At 42.7% G+C, this 23,797-nt stretch overlaps 1 long non-coding RNA gene across 2 annotated transcripts; it reads right to left on the bottom strand.

The window, feature by feature from the left end:
• Positions 1 to 5: 5 nt before the first annotated feature.
• On the bottom strand, positions 6 to 17,600 carry LOC131481637 (uncharacterized). 2 transcript variants are annotated; one of them, XR_009246464.1, is made up of 4 exons: positions 16,639 to 16,735; positions 14,675 to 14,755; positions 3,842 to 3,991; positions 6 to 222 (listed from the first exon to the last, which is right to left on the bottom strand). It is a non-coding gene; the product is annotated as an uncharacterized LOC131481637 (long non-coding RNA). The 2 variants fall into 2 exon arrangements; XR_009246463.1 differs by lacking the exon at positions 16,639 to 16,735 and adding an exon at positions 17,168 to 17,600 and having other exon boundaries at positions 7 to 222.
• Positions 17,601 to 23,797: the final 6,197 nt, after the last annotated feature.

Genomic DNA, 23,797 nt, shown 5'->3' with positions numbered 1-23,797 from the left:
TAGCAAATTCCCATCTTTATGTTTATTCTGGCACAATGTAGGAATGTCATTCAAACATGTAAAGAAACAAAAGAATTGCAAAGTATTTTAAGAACAGCTTACCAAGAAGTAAGAGTGTGAATAAAATAACACTAATCTGGAAGTAAAAAAAAAAAGCAAACTCTAGGTCCAGCTCTTCAAAACTACATTGGGACAGCTTCAACTTCTCTTCAGTTTCCTCATCTAAACAAACAAACAAAAACATAATTGCATAAGTAACCACAAGCTCTAAAAGGTTTCCATTAAGATGACAATATAGCTTTTAACAAAACTTTCAAAGTCAGTTCATGCATGCACGTATGTTAGTGCATGGAGTCAAGCCTCCACTTGCAATGCTTGTATCCCACACCCAAGGGCAAATATGAGTCCCAACTGTTTTAATTCTGATTCAGCTTCCTGCTGAAGTACCTGCAGAAAACAGCACAAGTCCTTGGATTCCTACCTCCCATGTGGAAGAACAGCATGGAGTTTCTGGCTCCTGGCTTTAGCTTGGCCCAACCCAAGCTACTGTAGCTGTTTCATGAGTGAACCAGTAGATGAAATACATTTTCCCTCACTCTCATTCTGCCTTTCACTTTCTAGAAATTTTCATAGGAAAGCTCCAATCACATATATGTTTTACCATGTAATGATAACCATCTTATTTGGTTAGATGACTCTACTGTAATTACCCTGTGAGAATACCAAAGAATTTTCTCCAGATTTTCTATTTCCTTAGGGATAATCTGAATAAAATAAAAGCTTTGGCAAACATTTGGTCTAGCAGTTAGACCAGGTCCTGAGCTCAAGGCCAGGCTCTAACACCGACTCCAGCTTTCAACTGAGTGAATCCTGCAACACGATGGTGATGGCTTCAGCAGCCCCAGCAGGAGGAAAACAGTGTGCATTCCTGGCTCCTAAATTAGCGGCTGGGAGGAGGGAGAATTATGAAGTTGCAGGTGGGAGCTATCTCTCAAACAAAAATTTTATGAAACAAAGAAAAGCTGCATACATCTAACAAACACAGGGAAAAAAACCCTGCTCTCTTCGATTACTGTTAATGCTGAAAAAAATAAGATAGTAATTTAGGATTATCCATGTCCAACCTTTCCTATTGTTATCTATTAAGAAAAGGACTGACATAGTTGTTTATTACAGTAACATCACATGTCCAAAAATACATGTGTGTAGTGTTAAAAATTATATATACTTTGCTATTTCTAAATATGATTTCACTTCAAAATATCAACACAATTAAAACTCTTTCTCATGAAATAACATATCCCAAAGTATAAAAACAGGATCTAACCAAGTTAAAAGCAGAACTTCAAACAACTCCACCAACTCACATTTACTAATAAATACCTACTGTTTATATGTGACACATCTTGATAAGTGCTATGGGGGGACTTAAACACTCAGTTCTAGGGCAGACATTTACTTGGGATCCCCATATTCCATAGCATAGTGCCTGGGTTCTGGTCCTACTTCTGCTTCTGATCTACCTTCCTGCTAATGTCCACTCCAGGAGACTCCAGTAAGTAACGGTTCAAGTACCTTGGTTCCCTGTCACCCCATTTGGGAGACCTGGAGTTCCAGCCTTCTGGTTTTGGCCTGGGTTCAACCCTGGCAGTTGGCAGACACTTGGCAAATGAACAAGTGGATAGAAGATCTCCTCTCTCTCCATGGCTTTCAAACAAATGGAAATAAATAAAAACTATTTCAAATTACAAACTCACACACACAGTTTTCTGAAGATAGGACATATGCATTAACACACTGCTTACTCAGAGTTGACCATTTAACAGTCGCCCTCCTTCCATTATAATCAAGAAATACAAAATAATTGTGTAGAACATGCAGCAGCCATGACAAAGATCACTGAAGTGTGTCTCCTTTCCTCAATGGCAAGCTCCATCTAGTGTCAGGCACAACAAAGTTCACCCACTAGCACACATGCCCTTTCCTCACAGACAAGCCCTGTATACGCTCAGGCACAGCTTACTCATATCCCTAACAACATAAATGAATTTGTCTGGCTTCAGGTCTTAGCAAATGCAGATGATTACAAGTCCCTTAAGAAGAAGAGAGTAAAAATACCTCTAAAAGGCAGACAAGATAGGGTCTTACTTATATGAACTATCCGGGGAACACAGCAAACGCTTAAGGAATACTGGGCCTTTTTTAGCGGCAATCAAAATATTTTACAACTTGACAGAATAGGCACACAACACTGTGAATTCACTAAACGCCACTAAAGAGCACATGGCAGCTGAGGACACAGGATGACCCTCTAGGAAGAAAAATCAGTGTACTATTACCACATGGGGGAATGGATACATGAACACAAAAACCTCATTTCTGTTTATTCTTATATGAACAGGATACTGTATGTAACATTTTAAACATTTTTTAAATGTTTACTGTTATTTTCACCTGCTGGTTAACTTTCTAAATGCCCCCAATAGCTACAGCCAGTGGGCAAGACCAAAACCAGGAGCCAGGAACTCCACCTGAGATTATCACATGTGGAGCACGGGTCGAAGTACTTGAGCCACCATCTGCTCCTCCCAGAATCCACTAGTAGGAAGCTGGATTGGAAGCAGAGTAACTAGGACTAAAACTAGCATTCAAATATTGAATGCAGGTGTCCCAAGCAGCACCTTAACATACTGTGTCACAATGCCCACTTCAATACACAAACTTCTACAGCTTGATTTTTAAATCAAGGAGCTCTTTCCATGCCAGTTCATATAAATATAACTCACCTTTTTCATTGGTTAGAATGGCTAATTTTGGGCCCGGCGGCATGGCCTAGTGGCTAAAGTCCTCGCCTTGAACACCCCGGGATCCCATATGGGCGCCGGTTCTAATCCCGGCAGCTCCACTTCCCATCCAGCTCCCTGCTTGTGGCCTGGGAAAGCAGTCGAGGACGGCCCAATGCTTTGGAACCCTGCACCCACGTGGGAGACCCGGAAGAGGTTCCTGGTTCCCAGCATCAGATCGGCGCGCACCAGCCGTTGCGGCTCACTTGGGGAGTGAATCATCGGACGGAAGATCTTCCTCTCTGTCTCTCCTCCTCTGTATATCTGACTTTGTCATAAAACAAATAAATCTTTAAAAAAAAAAAAAAAAGAATGGCTAATTTTACATCAATGGCTAATTTAATCATAAATTCACTAACTTGCAATCAGAAAAGTATTCTAATACATAACATTCTAATATCTCATACACACACTATCAGCTAATTAAATCATAAATTTGCTGACTTGTAATCAGGAAAGTATTCTAATATATAATATTCTAATATTTTACATACTCTAAGATGTCTGGGTAAGGAAATGCTCCTGTGAGAAGAGTGAAATGCTGATCCACTTCTCACGACCAGTTTTTCTTGGATTCCTTAAATTTATTTCAAAGTCAGCTAGAAACAGAGGGAGAGAACATCTCCCACCCACAGGATTACTGCCCAGATGGCCTCAATGGCCAGAGCTGAATCAGACCAAAGCCAGAAGTCAGGACTCCCACATGAGTGGCAAGGACCAAAGGAATCCTTGGGCCATCTTCTACTGCTTTTCCCAGGTCACTGGCTAGGAGCTGAATTAGAAGTGGAGGATCCAGGAAACCAACGCCCAGAGGTTACCAGCACAAGGTAGCAGCTCTACCTGCCAACTACAACACCAGCCTCACCAATCACCATTTCTAAAGACGTTTACCTGACCTGAGACATTCATTCAACTACTTTTAACTGAACATCTATTTATTATGCCCTAAGTAAGGCAATGAATGACACAATCCTGCCCACTTCTTCCCCTAAACATACCTTAACAGATGAATGAGGATCGAGTGGAGGGACCAGGCAGAGGCTTTGGATGACAGAAGGCTCAGGCTGAGGTATGGGGAGAAAGAGAACAATTCCACAGCTTTGAACTGGATCCAGAGGTCGGACAGAGCAGAGAGATGCTAGCACCAACTATCAAGAGAAATGTTAACAAAAATTACTTTTGAACAAAGATCAATCTTCCCACATACATGGCTAGGTTCTTCTGCGTAAGAGTTCCATATAAAAAGTGTTCAGAAGTGATTACTGGTCATCTTTAGCTCAGGATTTCATATAATTTTATCCTTGGACAACTCTAGTTGTCCTTATCAGAGTTGCTCCTTATCACAACATAAGAAAATGGCTTACATTTGAATGTTATGAAAACAGAGGTCTCTTTGCCTCCAGACCATACTTATATAAAACTGTCATAAATCCATGAAAATTCTGAAATTCTCAAAGCAAGCAACTCCCTACAATAAGCCAACTAATTTTTTCTGAATCAACTCAAAATAATATACCTGATGTCAACATTAAACTAATGAGCACTGGCACTAACACAGAAAAGATCAAGGCAAAACAAATAACATTCAACAATACATTCCCCACAATACACATGGGTCCCACTTCACAGAAAATAACAGTTTGAAAATGACAGTAAATACAATACTCAAAGGAAGACAACATTTTGCTATAGCATGTCATTCAAGCCAGCTCAGTGCAATCAATAAACAAAATGTTCTGTACTTGTTCACTTAGTGAATAACTTTTGAAGTATAATTTAAAAATAAGAAGCAGCACCATCAGAACTAAAATTATGTATGTAGTGATGGTAGTACCTAAATTAAATACCATATATTTTATATAGAAAATAAATAGTATTCAACTAATAATATACTTTCTGATCTTCGTATTTTATTGGAAGGAAAAGGGGGAAGACATTTGGCTCAGCAGTTAAGAGGTCTCTGGGGATGCTTGCATACGGCATCAGAATGCCTTGCTTCAAGCTTTGGTTCTGCCACTGAGCCAACATCCTGTCAATGCACACCCCAGCAAGCAGAACGTGACGATTCGAGCACCTGCACCTCTGCCACCCATGTGGACAACACCTGAATTTAGTTCTGGACTCCGGGTTACAGTCTGACCTAGACCTGGCTTACTGCGGAGTGGGCCAGCCAACGGAAGTTGACGTGTCTGCCTACATCTGTCTGTCTACCTCCACCCTTGTGCCTTTCAAACAAAAATGCAAAGAATACTAAAAATTATAGCACTAATCTTATTTTAACTATCTTTTTTCTGCATAGGTTACAAAGAAACAAATGGCAAGTATAATGCTGAAACTATTTTTATGTTATCTGAGTGTATTATTCTTCAACGAAATGTTGGATTTGATTTGACAAACTGACTTGGAATTTTTTCGTTACCTTTAACAGATCTGCCGCATTTTTTCTCCTCTCTGAATCTGCCTTTCCAATAAAAAAGAAATCTTAAAAAATAGTTGTAGTGCGTTACTACAGAGAATCTATAAAAGATGAGGTGGAGTATCTTCTATCACATCACCTGCTTTGGACTTGTCCACTAACTACGTTATCTTCTTAAACTACAGAAGCCACACTGAAAGCACCACCATAAGGCCTAGCAACTCTAGATTTTAGTTCTTATAATTGCTGTAAACTCCTCTATAGCGTCAGGGCCTCAAGGTTCCTACTGCGTGGGTCACCTTGGTAATTTAGACTTTCCTCAAAAGCCAACTAATGTAGCATATGTCTATAATTAGCTTCATTTTAAGAATCTAGCCTACTTAAAGGGTAACATACAAATGTGAGTACAAGTGCCACTTAAATATAGTAAAACTCTATAAAGTGAATTACAGAACATCCACATGAAAACACTCCTGTAATCCTGAAGAATATTTGTGAATTTATTTTTATTTTTTAAAAAGGGAAATTGGGGCTCGGCAGCGTGGCCTAGTGGCTAAGGTCCTCGCCTTGATCCCATATGGCCGCTGGTTCTAATCCTGGCAGCTCCACTTCCTCTCTATCTCTCCTCCTCTCAGTATATCTGACTTTGTAATAAAAATAAAATAAATCTTTAAAAAAAAAAAAGGGAAATTGCAATTTTAGGCACATGAAAAATGTTTACATTAGAAGGGTAGAGCTTTTTCTGTCTTTTCTAAGTTAACAGAAAAATTCTAAGCAAATATATTCGTAAAGAAAAGAAAATACTCTCCAAACGACTGACAGAAGTTTCTTTTTAAAGGAATCAGAGCACAACATAGCAAATAACACTCACACCAAACGACAGAAAAAGACTCCTCAGCCTTCTCAAGTCCAGGAGCTCCAACTGAGATCAAGAGGGCAGTGTCCCTACCCAGAAACCTTCACTGAAGCCTGCCTGCACACTTCCGTCTTTGAATATCAGGAAATCCTTCAGGCGCTCACGTGGGTTTCAACTTGTAGCCAGAGGCTCCTACTGAAGACAAAGCTGACGGATCACTACTGACCATCACGTCACAGCAAGGCAGGTTTTGTGATGACCCTTTGAAAAGCAGTAGGACTTAATCACATAAAAAAGCAACAAAGGCAATCTAGACCAGAAAAAACACAATGAACAAACAGATTCAAAGGCAAGAAAGGCATGTTCCTCCTAAGGAACTGTAGTCCAGATCAAAGAGGAATGCAAAAAGGGGAAGGTAAGAACAGACCTGAAGTCCACATAAAAGGGAACCAGGAGCGACTGTTAGTTTATAAACAGACAGGAAGTTACAAAAGCAGTATTTCAGAAATAGCATTAGCATGGCATAAGAAGGCAAGATAAATTGGAGAAGAGAGCAAAAACAGGTAAGAAAACTAAAAGACTAGCGTGGCCTCCCAATAAAAAGCGTGGAAACAGGGAAGTAGCAATTAGTCTAGATGAACACAGGTTAGGAATCACATGCTGGACTCAGAGAAAATGAGCAAGTGAAATGCCAAAGACAAGGAAGACGAGTGAAACAAAAAATTACTGTTCCTGGCAAAAAGGCAGTCCACAGCCTAAACAAGGAGGGATCCAAGTGCTCCCGGTTCCCGTCGCTGAGACTCTGAAGACCTCAAACTGGGCTCAGAGCACTTGAAACTCAGCAGGCTCACTGTACAGCGCACACCATAACACTGCACATATATAAAATATCACCTTCCTAACAACTGCATTCCTTGAGCAAAAACAATTAAGTGCCAAACGGTTATGTCAGTTAATGACTGGTGAGTAAAAAATAAATAACAAAATAACAAGACAGTAGAAGGCAGGAAAAGCCTACTGAAAAACGAAGCTTCTGTCTAGAAGGAATAAAGCACGCAAACAAAAACCTAAGACTAGTTTTTTTTTTTTTCATTAGTACATTGTATTACATGACACAATTTCATAGGTACTGGGATTCTCCCCCCTTCACCCCAAACCCTTCCCCCATGGTGAATTCCTTCACCATGATGCATAACCACAGCTCAGGTTCCGCTGGGATTCCCTAATTACAAGCTCACACCATACAGAGTCCAGCATCCCACTGTCCAGTCAAGTTCAACGGCCTCTTAGGGAGGCCCTCTCAGGTTTGAAGGCAGAGCCAGCAGAGGGTCACCTCTATCAACTAGAAGCTCCAACATATCATCAGCAACAGTCCAGGTACGATGAGGCTGGTGCAGAGTCCACTGATTGACATAGTCTATCTTAGAGTTTCCCCTTGTCCAGTTTTCCGCTGCAAGCATATAGCTGAGGTGGTTGATTGATCTACTCCATCTTCCATCTTTTCTTGGTTAATGTTTTGATTCCTCCGTTTTGTTCAGGGGAATCCCCAAAGAAACTTTGAGGCGTTCCCAGTCCAGGCTCCTACGTGTACTACTAGTAAGCACAGTGCCCGCCACAGTCCGTCACTCCGATCAGCTGGTGGTTGTAACCCCTGGGTTGGATCTATTCTGCACCCTGACCTCCATTGGAACCAATAAGTATTGCAGCTCTCCCCGGCTCTGCCCATCACACACTAGTCCCTCACCTAAACCAGTGGGAGGCGTGCTGGTTGGGTGCTGCATTCCCTACTGACACAGGCCATTTCGCCTTGGCATTTTGTGTTTTGTACTGTTTTTTTATCGCAACCAAACCTGGCCAGGCCCCCACACAGTTCCAGCGCTCGGACTTGCCAGTGGATGACGTGAACTGACTCAGCCTGGTCTGCCCCAACCCGAGCCAAATGTATGCCAGTGGGTCACTTTCCAAAGCCTCTTCTGGGCTGTTTACCTCCATGCTTCCTGCGTTTATTTGTTGGGTCAGTGTCCTGTCAGAGGAACTGTTCAGATTCCTCCATCAGACCCCTTCCTGGTGTCAGGCTTCACGCATACCAGCAGGTCCTTCAGCCAGCACTGCTCTTCAACCCATTCTGGTTCCTGCTGTTGAGAGTTTCAGCCCAGCCACGGCTCGTCCACACCCACATATATCTCATATATGGCTCAGTTGGGGTTGAAACCTAGCCGAGCCCGTCCCACATCTATCCTGGTCCTCCGGAGCACCAAACTGTGTTGCGGTCTAATCCGGCACGGTGCGTCAAGTCCGAATCGATATTTGTGCCAAGGGATTACAACTGTGACTCGACCAGAACTCAGCCCCCTTCCAGTTCCTGCGCCCCTTACTGGTAACCTCCACCCAGCCAAGGCCTCCCCTAAGCTCCCAACCAGGCCCGTTCCCAGCCAGTGTTAAGTATGCCGGAGGTTGCTCTGGGTCAGCCCAGCGTGCCCCATAGACTGTCATGCCTCCTGCATAGACTCCACCGGCTCTTCTAAACCATCCAGTGGGGTCAGAGTTTTCAGGGGATTGGTCCACGCATACCTGACACATTCTAGCCCCGAGTATGGTTCTCGAATGCCAGTCAATGTCATAGTCTTGCCTTCTGTGACCCCTCTGCTGATCCCTCATCCTATCAGGTAACGGGGTATCCTGCTGGACAAGCCCGGAATTTTGCCTTTTGAATGAACTGGTGTTGGCAATCTGCACTATAAAGTGACTACAGGTTCTTCAGAGGAAGATTAACTGCCAGTGAGAATCTTAAGGACTAATACACATTCTCAGAGAACTGTGGATTCAGCATGGAGCGACTCATGTAGCATATCAAAGAAACCAAATTCCAGAACTTCCTGGCCGGGTGGCCAGCAGACACAGCCTGGCCCGAGAGCCGCTCACCCCATGTATGTACGTACGTGGTGCTAAGCTTGGCTGTGCTAGACTGGAATTGTGGCGGGGGACCTGAGCCCTCCGGGCAGCATGGCTGCCCGGGGGTTGAGCCAAGACTAGTATTTTCTAAGCAATACCTACTTTAATGCCCTCAAAAATAACTATTACTTTGTGCAGACTCGGATCACACCATTTTGGACTTGTTTTTAAGTTCGCCTGAGGAACTAATGTCTATCACATTTTAAATGAACAAAAGAGGATGTTTTGTAGAATTCACACACATATAACCAAAACCAGTTCCATTCACACAGTGAACTAATGAGTATGCCATAAACATAAAAAATACAAATGCAGGACCAAGTATGCAAATGAAATGAAGTACACATCTAGAAATGTTCAAACAGCTCAAGTATAAGAGACCCATTTGTACACCTGTGACACACGCAGTTCCGGGCTCAGGTAAACCTCACCACCCTCTGAAACTACGACTTCTCACTATTCCCACTGTGCCCACACTTAAAACACCTTTATTTACCTCGAGTCATACCATTTCCGCTCAGCACTCATGTCATTCTCCCTGCTTACCGCGGACCTAAATTCAATCCTGGTCAAACACTGGGAACACAAGTACCTAACACATTTCTAATGGATTCATTCTTCTAATTTCAACTCAAATTATCGTACTGTCACTTCAGATTAAATAACTTTGCAACAGACTTCAGAGATCAGGTCAACTCTTTAGCTGTAATAATCTGGAGTTGGTTGCAAACACACAGAGAAATCCCATTTTTAATATATAAGAATCAGAACTGAGTATCTAAAGTAAAATGAAGACCACTGAATTCAGTGTGTGAACAAGAAAAGCTATTTTCATTTCCTGCTCCTTGAATCTTTGTTGTCACTATGCTGTGGTATTGACTACAAATTAGTGAATGAACTTTGGAAGATATGAAAGCAAAGAAGACAATCAAAACATGTACTGCCACCTAACTGGGAGAATAAATGGATCAACCTGTTACCCATTCCCCCTCAGCTTTCCAACATGACATAAACTGCTTTACTTTCCAAAGGAACATAGTATTTCACTTCCCAACATAACTACTTCGCTTTGCTCCGTATCCATGCAGTGTCTAACTCCACGATCAGAAACCCTACCCTCCAGAACCTCCGACTTCAGCATGTGCCCCAGAGTTCATCCAGTTCTCAAACCCAAATCTAAGACTCATTCCTGAGTCTATTTTGCTTAACACCCACATTAACTGGCAAGCAAGTCTGGCCAATTCTCTCTCAGAGTAGTTCCTGTTTTCTCCTCTTAGCCAATGACATCATGGTAGTCTAACTTGAATTAAAATGTAACAGTCTTCCAAACTGACATTCTTGCTTCCCTCCTGCCCCTAGACTCCTCTCAGCCCATTCCCTACATAGAAGCAAGAGTTTTCTTAATATAAAATAGATCGCAGGACCGACACCATGGTATACTAGATTAAACCTCTGCCTGCAGTGCCCACACTCCATATGAACACCAGTTCAAATCCTGACTGCTCCATTTTGATCAGCTCCTTGCCAATCTGCCTGGGTAGGGAGAGAAGGATAGCACAAGTCCTTGGGTCCCTGCACCAATTTGAGAGACTAGGAAGAAGCTCCATGGTCCTGGCTTCAGAACAGCTCAGCTCCAGCTGCTAAGACCATCTGCACAGTGAACCAGTGGATGCAGGGTGTGTGTGTGTGTGTGTGTGTGTGTGTGTAAATATGCCTTTCAAGGGTCTGACATGGTAGCCTAGCAGCTAAAATCCTTGCCTTGGGATCCCATATGGACACCAGGATCCCATTGAGCTGCCAGTTCTAAGCTCAGCAGCCCTGCTTCCCATCCAGCTCCCTGCTTGTGGCCTGGGAAAGCAGTCAAGGATGCCAAAGCCTTGGGACTCTGCACCCACATGGGAGACCCGGAAGAGGCTCCTGGCTCCTGGCTTCAGATTGGCACAGCTCTGGCCATTGTGGCTGCTTGGGGAGTGAATCAGTGGATGGAAGATCTTCCTCTCTGTCTCTCCTCCTCTCTGTATGTCTGATTTTCCAATAAAAGTAAAATCAATCTTTTTAAAAATATGCCTTTCAAATAAAAAAAGCTTAAAAAAATAAATAGGTCACAACAGTTCCCAGCTTAAAACTCTTCAGTGGTTTTCCAAGTGCCTCAGTTTATGCAGGTATTCTCACAAGCTACTATTGTCTGGGCAGCTTACAAACAATAGAAATTTCTCTCACAGATTTGGAGAGAGCAATCCAGGCTCACGGAGTGAGTAGATTCAGGGTCTTACATGGTTCCTTGCTAGCACTGTGGTTCCTTAATGGCTACCTTCTCCCTACATCTTCATAGGCAAGAGGGGGTGAGGGAGCTCTCAGTGGCCTCTCCAATCAAGGCTCTCATCCCATTTATGAGATCTCTATCTTCCCAAAAGCCTCACCCTGTACTAGCATCACACTGGGGATTAGGTTTCCAGACACGAATGTGAAGGTGGGGAGAGGAGGCTAAAACAGGGCTAAAGAACAAAGGCTGTAGAAATAAATCTATAAAATTTCCTATCCCCATGAAGGTCCTGGGTAAGAGACAGTTATTCGTGGTCCTGGTTCTCTCTTCAACTTCATCTCACATCACTCTCTCCATCTGTAATACATTCCAATCAACTGCCATGGTACCTGAGCTCTTCAAAGACTCCCTTCCTGGCTCTGGGATCTCAGGCCTTGCATCTGCCACCTGCTGCCTGGACTGTTCGCTGCATTCTTCAAACAGCTAGGTCCTTTCAACTTTCACCAAGGCAAAGCCCATCGGAATTAATTCCTTCTTCAATGAGTGTTCCTGGGGGTGGCACTGTGACACAGCACGTAATGCCACTGCCCATGACCCGTGTGAGCCTGGTTTGAATTCTGGCTGCTCTACTTCCTTCCAATACAGCTCCCTATTAATGCACCAGCTGAAGTACTGGAAGATGGTCCAAGCACTTGGACCTCTATACCCAAAAGGGAGGCCTGAAGAAGCTCTTGCCTCCTGGCTTCGGTCTAACCCAGCACTGGCCACTATAGTCATGTGGAGAATGAACCAGCAGATGGAGGATCTTTCCATCTCTCTCTCTGCCTTTCAAATAAGTAACAAAAGCAAAAACACAACTTCTTTCAGTTGGCCAATCATCTTCCCTGTAGGCCCTCAGACTGAAAATACAACTGCATGTTTATTTAGCTTTCTTTGTCCTATTTCCTATACATTAACCTAGATTCAAACACTCTCAGGGCAAAAAGTAGCTAAGGCCAGCAATGCAGGCATTCCATGTAAGTGTCAATTTGAGTTGTAGCTTCTCCTATTCTGACCCAACTCCCTACTACTGCACCTAGCAAGGTATCAGATGTTTGGGCCCTGAGGGAGCCCTGGATAAAGTTTCAGGTTCTGGCTTCAGCCTAGCCCACCCCTGGCTATTGCAGCCAACTGGGGAGACTATCGGTGGATGGAAGATTCTCTCCCCTTTGACCCTCCATAAGTCTTTTTAAAACATCTTTCTTTAAAACTTCAAAAAAAAAGTTTAGAAACTTTTTAAAAAGCCATAAAGCACTATTGCATAGCAAGTCACCATCTGTAGTGGCAGCATCCATACAGTTACTGGTGTAAGTCCCAGCTGTTCCACTTCTGATCTAGCTCCCTGCTAATGAGCCTGGGAGAGTAGCAGGGGATGGTCTAAGTACTCGGGCCACTGTACCCACATCAGACACCTAGATGAAGTGCCTGGCTTCTGGTTTTGGCCTGTCCCAGCCCCAGCTGTCACAATCATTTGGGAAGTGACCTAGTAGACTGAAGATCAATCTTTCGGTCTCTCTCCCTCTTTCTGTGTAACTCTTTCAAAAAAACAAATCTAACAAGTCTGAGAAAGACACCCAGGTAGCTTATACAATCAAAAAACCACCTCTGGTACAACACACATTCACTAACATTAACACTGTTATTCTGTCATGTCGCACCTCTCATTTTTATACAGCTTCACTTTTACCCATACAGGGACTTTTCACACATGTGAAAAGGAATGTCACTCACACATCCCCACATTAACACAGAGTAGCTGTCTAGCATTCACATACCCTATCACAAGGATGACCCGGATAGGTTCTCAGACTGTGAGGCAGTCCACCCCCGCTCAGAGAATGGGAGAGTTGATTCCCCAAATGAAGAGTAACATCCACAAACATCAACAACCCAATTTTAATTAGCAAGTGATTAAGACTTTACCCGAAACCACCTGAGGTTCTGTGAGGCCAACATCTGCTGTTAATTACTACTACTTCTTGAAGTGACATACCTCTAAAGCCTGAACAACTCTCCTAAACTTCAAGTCAGGTACACTCACTGTTCTGACACTTCCTTCACCATTTCAAACACAACCCCAGCTTCAGTCACACTGCGTACTCAAAACTTTCCAAAACAAAACAACTCAACATGCTTCCACCAGCCATCTTATAGCAGCCTCTTGCTCACTGGCTCTCACATCATTACTACAGGCTATACAATTCTAAGTAGTGTGGATCAAACAGCACACTCTTGACATTCAGCATCTCTCAATTCAGAAACAACACAACACCCATGAGACTCTCATGGTAAGAGGTCAAAGAAATGTTACGCAGGAAGCAGCCACTAAAGAAAAGAACCCAAGTGTAACTTGGTATCTCAACTCAGCTTTGTCAGTCCTTATTCTATGTTACTACCAGATATTAATTTTCTAACAAAACAAAAAAAAATTGTGTCTTGTGAAAAATGACCCTGAAAAGAAACCCATCTGTTGGTAAAGTTTAGGGAGGAACATGGTTACAATTGCTAAAGCAATAATGTATGGTGCTCTCATCTACTAAAGCTAATTCAGTAGTTCCACAGGTGAGCTCATTCTGAAATTAAAGTTACATATATATTTATTGCATTTGAGATACTGTGGTACCTCGGAATCCTAGGATTTCAAAGATTCCAAGTTCTATATAAACACCACAGCCAGGAGACAACTACATTTCAAGGATAAACTATCCTTTTTATTCAATATTTCCCACTCCATTTCCAAAGCTTTCCTAATTATCATGAGTTATTCATAGGTTTCTTTTTGTTCACACCAGAATATTTAGGTGACTGTATCTATGAACTCAGTCATTATAGCTACTCAATGCCTTTTTTTTTTAAAGATTTATTTTATTTTTATTACAAAGATATACTGAGAGGAGGAGAGACAGAGAGGAAACGGAGCTGCCGGGATTAGAACCAGCAGCCTCATGGGATCAAGGCGAGGACCTTAGCCACTAAGCCACGCTGCCGAGCCCCTACTCAATGCCTTTTACAACTCAGAACATATATTAAAAAAATTCCTCTTTAAGTGTATTTGCTTCATACTTACTAAATCATTTACACAAAGAACATTCTTTTAACCATTTAATTTCCATTGGGTATTATCTAAAAGCCCTAATGCCACCTCGTATTTGGAAAAATTTTAAGCTAACTTAAAATGTTAAACACTAAATCATGAAAAAAATTATGAAATCTCATGTATGTGTAGTTACTTTATTCAGTCCAACTTCAAAACATACTAACTACTTTATAGGCTATATATTCAAATATATCAACATTTACCTTACCTCTTCAAGGAATAAAAGGCACACAATTCAATGCTTGGACAACGTCTCACACACAGGAACAGTGATCAAAAGAAGAGATATCTGGAAATGAAGAACAAGATTTTAAAACTTGTACTGCAAAAATGTCAGTAAAACGTTTTTGTAGTCTATTTCAACGACACCTCATATTCAATTTCAGCCTATGAATTCTTAAAAACCTTCTCTACATGTAGTACAGACATAACATCACTGATACTCAGTGACAATGTCATACATTTACAAAAGTCACAACTCCAGGCTTTAGAATCAAACCCAGAGCCCTCATTTATTACAAGACAAAAACATTAGTCTTGCCCAAAGTCACAAAATTACAACTAGAATATGGACATGACTCCAATCCAGTTATCCTACCCTTCATGTAATTTCTGATTTCTCACACCTCATGAAAACCATGCATCTTAGAAGCCAATACCCCAGAGCTTCTGCTGGAACCCTTTTCCTCTGCTTAGATTGCCTTGCCAAAATATCTTTTAGCAGTGTACCTGAAGGAAACTGGGCAAGAGTCAAGTCTTACATCATTTGGGGAAAAAAAAATAAAGTTGTAGTAACTGCTGTAAAATACATAGTGCTTCAACAAGAATAATTCCAAACAACTACAAACAGAAAGCTAAACAATAAGAGATACATTTAAGGGGGAGGGTCTTTACGGTGTATTTTGATGTCAAACTACTACAAACTTAACGCTAATTTATACTAAAATATATCCTTCCACAATATTTCAAGACATAAAACTTGTGAGGATCGTATGTACTAGATTGCCAGATAGGATTTGACTTGACAGTGGGAAAAATCCCAAACATTCAGAACTTGACATTCTGTTCCCATACACAGTAGGGATTTACTGTGCTATCCCTTCTCACTTCCATCAAACCACACATCAACCTCCTAAACTGGCAAATAATCTCACCGCAAAAAAGGACATGTTTCAACATACAAAACAGACTAGATGCCCACATTTTACCCCTTCTCCTTTGTCAGCAATTCTCTAGATCTGGGGAGGATCTTATTTATAATTTTACCAAAAATCCACATTGTCTACTATGCTTACCTTCACCAGGATATGCTAATGCTCCAACAACAACAACAACAAAGATAAAATAACACGCATTTGTCCTGGTGTATTTCACTAAAAGAAAAAAAGCACAGCCATGCTGGAAAATGAATCCACTTAAATAGATTTGCATTTCAAACCTGCAAACGTTAGGGCATTTAACAGAATCGTTTAAATGGTTTCTGGTATTAAGCCTGAGGGTACTAACCCTAGAATACTCGGGAGTCAGATGCCTTACTCCAAAAAAGCTAACAATTTCAATAAACTAAACATTCCCCTAAATTTAATGGAATTCCTACTATCTAGCTGGATGTCTTCATGCTTCATTACTGTGACAATTGTACAAATTTTCAATATTCTAATGAATTCTTTAAACACCGACTTTCTTTTTCTAGGTTTGTTTGGTTTGGGGGGGTGGGGATGAGGGATATCCAAGAATGCTTTCACTAAGACAGCTCACCAACACTAAATGCCCCCGAACTTAAACCTAGAAGGAAAACTGAGCCTTAACTTTGGAATTCTGAACTTTATAAGGCTATATCTATTTTGCTGGTCCATTTAAAGAGTTAAAACATTGCACCTTACATAAGTCACCCTACATATTTTCAATTACCATAGCCCTGTAGGAAGGGATAGTCTACCAAGAGGACACCATGTTGATTAGAGACTCAAAATGGACCCTACAAGGGAACAAGCCAGTGACAAAGAAATCCATCAGCCCCTGGGTGTGGCTGGGGTCTGCAGGAAGGAGCACCTCTGGCCAACTCTGGGGCAGTCAGCGCGAGCCCGGGCGCTGGGCATCTCGGCAAGAAATGGACCCCAATGACCACTGGGCCCCAAGAGGGATGCCGTCGAGTCGGGCTGGCGAACCTACAGTCGGCAGGGTGCAGCCTGAGGGGTGCCATGACGTCTCCAGCAGCCGCGGAGCCCGCAGAGAGGTGCTTCGAGCGCGGTGCGCCCCGGTCCGCCCCGGTCCGCCCCGGTCCGCCCCAAGCGCCGCGCGCGGTGCGCCCCTTCCTCGGGGTTCGGCGCCCCCTCGGGCACGCGGAAGCACACGCGCGCCCGCCCAGTTGTTAGGGCGTAGCGAGCTCAGAGTTCAAAAAACCCAGGACGGGAAGACAGCCCGAGCTGAACAGCAAGGAGCTCTCTGCAGCAGCCTGCCAAAACGCCGGGCGACACTGCCGACTTCTCTCGCAAAACTTTGCCGCAAGTTAGGCGGAAGCGCTGAATGGCCGGGACTATTTTACCAGCGCTTCCTATCCCAAGAGGCGGAACCCTGATCCTGTTGGCGGCGGGAGGGGGCTACCCTGACTTTCCCGTAAACTCGCCCTTTGCCCCCTTGCCGGCTGTATGCAAGTCGCGGCATCCTAAGCTGCCGGGGCGGACCCGCTAACGGGGAATACCTGTCGTGGTCCCCATGGCTTGCGAGTCCCTGATGGCGGCCATTACCCTTCCATCCGGGTATCACCGAAAAGCTGCTCGCGGCGCTACCGGGACTGCCCGCTGCGGCGGAGGGATCCGCGCTGCACCTGAGGCGGCCGGAAGCGGACAGAAACGAACGGAAGCCGGGAAGGTCCGCGGCTCAGCCTGGCGAGGCTAGGCCATTGAGCTGGACACACTGCTGACCTCTCCAATGAGCGCGCTTCCCCGGCGTCTGCCCCTGTGGACTCACTACTCCCCGTTTGGCTCACCAGCCGCTGCAGGAAGCCTACTGCAGTTGGAATGGCAGCCAGACGTCCACTGTTGACTCTTAAGAGTAGAACCCAGGAGGAAGACCTGTGTAGTCTTGTAGCTGGCCGGAAATGGCCTCCACCCTCAGCCTTCAGGGGCCCTTGCTTAGCAAGCGGCGACTCCCTCGCCTCTTGGTTTGACCTGCAGGCTCTAGTCGCCATTGCAGCCCAGGTCAACAAAAGCAGCTGCCAGCATCTGTTCTAGAAGACACAGTTCCGAAAGCCGGCTCGCCAGCTGACGGCACCATCAGAGCGTTCTCCCGCCATTTCCCACACGGGGCTGGACACGGAGGGCGAGTGATGTGGCTGGCTTTATCCCAAGACCCGGTGGGGGGGGGTCTCTTCTCTCCTGGAGGGCAGTTCCAGAATACATCCTACCAATTTATTTCATGTTCTACTTGTTACTTTTTGAAAGTATGGGGTGGAGGGTGGGAGGGGGCGGAAAAAAAAAAGTATGGGGTGGAGGAGGGAGGAAGGCAGAAATTACAAGAAAAAAAGTCCATAAGGCAGAGGGCTACTTCAAAATACTGAAAGTGAAGTTCAGTCTTTTTTCCGCATCCTATTTTCTTAAGTACTTAGGTTGTCTGTAGTTTTTTAAGACTTAAAAATGCGTATAATATTTTTCAGCCTTCAAGTATGTTTTTTAAGATTTTTTTTTTTAGTTACAGAGAGAAGGAGAGACAGGCTCTGCCATCCTTTGGTTCACTCACCAATTGAGCCTAGCGCGGTGGCCTAGCAGCTAAAGTTTTTGCCTGAATGCGCCAGGATCCCATATGGGCGCCAGTTCTAAGCCCGGCAGTCTTGCTTCCCATCCAGCTCCCTGCTTGTGGCCTGGGAAATCGATCAAGGATGGCTCAAAGCCTTGGGACGCTGCACCCGTGTGGGAGGTCTGGAGGAAGTTCCTGGCTCCTGGCTTCAAATCGGTGCAGTACGGGCCATTGCAGTCACTTGGGAAGTGAATCATCCTACGGAGGTTCTTCCTCTCTGTCTCTCCTCCTCTTTGTATATCTGACTTTGCGATAAAAATAAAATAAATCTTTTTTTAAAAAGTGGCTACAATGGCAGGAGCTGGGCCTGTCTGAAGCCAGAAGCCTGGCTCTCCCAGGCCATGATCAGGGAGCTGCTTCAGAGGTGGAGCAGCCAAGACTGGAACTGGTGCCTGCCTGAGGTGACGGTCTTCAGGCAGAGGATTAGGCCACTATGCCCTGGCACTAGCCCAAAGTGTGCTTTTAAAAATTTCGATTTGACAAAAGATAAAAAGAGTATCAACTTGTGACCCTGGGCACGATTTTCTCCATAAGAAATCACACTATCTTTAGGAAGCTTTGTTGCTAATGGTATTATCTATTGGAAGTGTCCATTGATCTACACACTTTTACCTGGAATGGCAAGGAATTCCACAATTAATTATTCGTGTAACTATAAAGGAACCAAGAGAAATCTTAAATTTGTAAATACCAATGGGGATGCCTTTATAGAATGAGGAATATATTTTTTAAGTGGAGTTTGTTCTGGACTAGACATTCTCTTTCCAGTGACACATCCTGTTGTACAGCCTCCAGATCTTCAGTTTAAGGAAATAAGTGTTGCAGAGTGGGAGAAAGATCACACTGGACCCAAATGTAGGATGTTAGGAAGAGTCTTTACTGCCCCAGCTTGGTGACAGCAGCTCCCAGGAGCCACTGCGCTGAGCAGTGAAATTCAGGGGTTTTTAAAAAGCTCTCATCCTCCAATCAAACTGAGAACCATGCAGTACGAAGTTTCAGGCAGGAAGGCAGTTACCAGAGCCCAGTTTTCCTAAAGTCAACTAACATAGCACAACAGGAGGGGCCAGATGCCTGGAACCTCCAGAGTAATTTCCATGCTCTCAGTTGTTGTGAATGGTGCAGAAGGCAGCAGGGGCAGGGTGCACTTTTCATGCCTTCAATTAACTTGAATGGTGCAAGAGGAGGTAGGAAAGGCGGGGTGCGGAAACTCCGTTTCAGAGCCCTGTCCGCTGTCAATTAACCTTAAAAGTAGGTGTGAGCCATCAATGGCTGCGCCCCTTTACAGTGAGATGACATACACATAAAAGGGGAAAGCGACCAGTTTTATCTGTGTTGGTTTTCTTAATTAGAAAAAGATCATAGTTGTGAATCTGGGAAATGCATTTCTTTTTGTGTTTTGCAGGGTTTTTTTTTTTTATTGTATTGGGAAATTGCAACTCCTCCTCTGCAGCATTCATGTTACTTTGTTTTTACTGTAGTTTTGTTTGTATTTTTGTTGTTGTTTTGTTTGTTGTCATGTATGTGCAAGTCTACATTTGTGCTATACAAGAATTGGTCTGTGGGTGGATGTGTAAGTAAACTAAAAGATTAAATCTACATTATTCTCTCTCCCTCCTCTTCCTCTATCCAGATCTCTTGCTCTCCTTTTAACTGTGATCATTGAGGTAATAGCAAAGAAGGAAAACGGACCATTGAAAGCAGAGGTGGGAAAGTACAAAGAGAAGACTACATTGTGGCTTAGGTAAGGATCTGGAATATTTTGTACCATAGTCAGTAGGAATGAGGCATCTAGATCAATCATTGATCTCTCCAAAAGTCTGACTGCTGTTTACTAGCTAGAGCCTTTTACAGTAGCTAACACTTGGTGTATAGGAGGGTAACTGTAAACTGCATTGCACCCACAGTGCAATATAAATGATAAAAGAGTTGATAATGATAGTCACAAAGATTACAATTGCATTTGCAAACTCTTTTGCTTTATAAAATAACTTATGAACATGGTGTGACAAAGCAGATTTCTATGAAATAGCGAAAAGGTCATTGCATTTCATTCTAGAAATTTGTGCCACTGGATCTAGATAATACCATGTCACAACAGAGTTCCACCTATCATATGTATTAGCTCATCAAATCTAAGCATGTGTTTAAGTTGTGCATAGCTTGTTAATCAAAAATTGGTTTGATCAAAACTAAAATAATTAAATGATGCGTATTTGAAGAGCGAAGAGTCCCTTTAAAACACCGTCTGTTTTGCTCTCTTGCTCTCACTCTTTCTTCCCATGCTCTCACTGAAGCCCAAACTTCCTACCTCTAACAACAGAATTACATCCATTTGAAACTGGAAAAGAGAAAGCCACCAAGAGCCATTGTCTATACACAGCGTTCGCCCTGTTGATCGCTCATGCCCATCTATCAAGACTTACCCTTCCCAATGTCCTTTACAGTCTTTGCTCCTTAGTATTTATTCAGCAACATTTTCTTAAACATCTATTATGTGCCAGAACCTGTGCTAATATTAAGTAAGAAATATCTCTCAAGGAGTAATCAGTTTACAGGAATATTCTTGGCTATCTAAAAGAGTGTAATACAACAAAGAAATTCCAAATTTAAGGCACTAAAAATAGATGACACCAAAGAATTCTTAAGGTACATTGCCCTGCCAGTTTCCTCTGAACTTCCGCTTCCTAAATGGCCAAAGTTTTGAATATTCCACTATTCTTAATTTTTTAAGATTTATTTTATTTTTATTAGAAAGTCAAAGATACAGAGAAGAGAGAAAGGAAGATCTTCCATCTGCTGATTCAATCCCAAAGAGGCCACAATGGCCGGAGCTGACCTGATCTGAAGCCAGGAGCCAGGAACTTCTTCTAGGTATCCTACATGGGTGGTGCAGGGTCCTAAGGATTTGGGCCATCCTCGATTGCTTTCCCAGGCCACAAGCAGGGAGCTGGATGGGAAGCAGGGCTGCTGGGAGTAGAACCGGCATCCGTATGGGATCCTGGTGCGTGCTAAGTGAGGACTTTAGCTGCTAAGCTACCATGCCTGACCCAACTTTTTATTTTAAAAAAGGTATTCCCTCTGTCTTCTTTCTTTCTTTCTACAGATACCATATTCATTATGAATCATGTTAAATAATATAAACTATATTGATTTCACCTAAATATTTCGGGGTCTCTCTCTACCAATCCCTAATCACATCAGATTTTTCCTAACAATCTGTATCCTCAGGGCCAGAGAATAAGTGCCTGTATTAATACAAGTGCTGATAGAAAAAAAAAGTGTAAGTTGTTAACAGGAACTTGTTAATTTCATACACATACATAATCCTGTACATAATTTTCCTATGTATGGGACATTTCATTATTTAAAGCTTTAACAGAAAAGTATGAGATTTTTCTGCCTGGGATGGGGAGGAGTGAAGACTAAATACATAAATTAATTGTATTTTTGTGCAAAGTTTTAAAACGGCAAATCTGATTTCTATGTGACTAGTGTCATATGGACCACATTAAGCACCATTAAAAAACCTACACTTGAGAACTTGTCATAAGATTACTATGGCTCATTGTATTATTCTAAAATTGCCAAGCTAAATCCACTTTCAAATTTCTCTAATATTTCAAAACTGAAGGAAATCACAGTTGTTCTAAAGAAGGATATACCTTATAACTGCTATATGTAATGTCACAGAAGTTATTCAGTTTCATTAGTGTTGGTATTCCTTGTTTCGTTTTGTTAACATTTGCTGGAGAATTGTTTGGAAGGCAGAGCTTTGTAGTATATCCTAGAACGTCTGACAAAATGAAAAAGAGTAATTGCTAATTGAAATTAGTATTGCATATTTTATTCCTGTCGACATTAGGAAATTTCAAGGTGGTGAGGCAACCCTGGAAGGCTTGTATAGATAGGACTTGAAGCAATGGGAAGAGCGTAACTCGTACAAGCAGAACAAGGAAGGAGGAAAAGATCAGTACTGTAACTTTACATATGTGTATATATATGAAAAGATATTGTCATCTGAAAACACAGAACACATGCAAGACAAAGGTGCATAAAACACAGCTGAAACTGATGGTAAGAACAGATGCCAGGACATCACAGGCAGACGAGGACATAGAAAATGTTAGAATATGGGCCTGGCAGCATGGCCTAGCGGCTAAAGTCCTCGCCTTGAAAGCCCCGGGATCCCATATGAGCGCCAGTTCTAATCCTGGCAGCTCCACTTCCCGTCCAGCTCCCTGCTTGTGGCCTGGGAAAGCAGTTGAGGACGGCCCAATGCATTGGGACCCTGCACCCGTGTGGGAGGAGGTTCCAGGTTCCTGGCTTCGGATTGGCGCGCATCGGCCCATTGCGGCTCACTTGGGGAGTGAATCATCGGATGGAAGATCTTCCTCTCTGTCTCTCCTCCTCTGTGTATATCTGGCTGTAATAAAAAATGAATAAATCTTTAAAAAAATGTTAGAATAATGTAAATTGTAATAGTAGTCCAGAGTTCAATATGATTTTGAAATGTCTAACAAATGACAGAGAATACAAAGATCTGACCCTGCTCTTCTACAAGTTTGCATCAGTGTCAGGTCACAGGATCATACTACTCCATTTTGTGTGTTTGTTTCAGGAAAGTCCTGATATATCCTTGTTTTCCCAAACTCCTTCTCTTTCCCAACATGTACCTGATTGGATGACAATTGCAGAATAACTGTAATGATGAGGGAAAAAAAAACCACAGAAAACATCATATACTAAGAGCAAATAAGCTGAGAAATGTTTGACTTGCCCTCATCATTGCTCAGACAAATGAACAGTTTTTTAACAGAAGGAAGGAACAAAATTATCGCTATAAACTTAAAGCTAATCAATAAGACATCAAAAATTTCATCTAAAATTCAGGTAAATTTATTTAGAAGTAAAAACTTGGGATCCATTCATATGAAGGGATCGTTAAAACATTTGTGGAAAATGTGTATTAGGTAAAAACTCAGCAAGTTTATAAAACTTTTTTTGTTCCAAATAAGCTAATCCTCTAAAGCTGTTTTAGTGACCTTTTTTGAAATGTGTGTGTGCCTTCCCTTGCTGAGGTGAGGAAAGGGTTTGTGGGAAGGGTGACCCAGAGGTTTTCTTGAGGACTGCAGAGACTCCATCTTTTTTTTTTTTTTTAAAGATTTATTTTATTTTTATTACAAAGTCAGATATACTGAGAGGAGGAAAGACAGAGAGAAAGTGGAGCTGCCGGGATTAGAACCAGCGGCCATATGGGATCAAGGTGAGGACCTTAGCCACCAGGCCACGCTGCCAAGCCCCAGAGACTCCATCTTGCTTCTCTCCTTAAGCCCACATACTACCTAGGGCCTCATTTTTTTCTTTCCTCCTTCTTTTTTTTTTAGATGTATTTTATTTAATTTTTTAAAGATTTATTTTATTTTTATTGGAAAGTCAGCTTTACAAAGAGAAGGAGAGACAAAGATCTTCTATCCACTGGTTCACTCTCCAAGGGCCACAATGGCCGGAGCTGAGTCTATCTGAAGCCAGGAACCTC

Source organism: Ochotona princeps, chromosome 13, assembly GCF_030435755.1.
Source record: "Ochotona princeps isolate mOchPri1 chromosome 13, mOchPri1.hap1, whole genome shotgun sequence".
In the NCBI taxonomy this organism is placed as follows: Eukaryota; Metazoa; Chordata; class Mammalia; order Lagomorpha; family Ochotonidae; genus Ochotona; species Ochotona princeps.
Note: the sequence above shows the minus strand (reverse complement) of the source record. Positions and strands in the feature narration are given on the sequence as shown.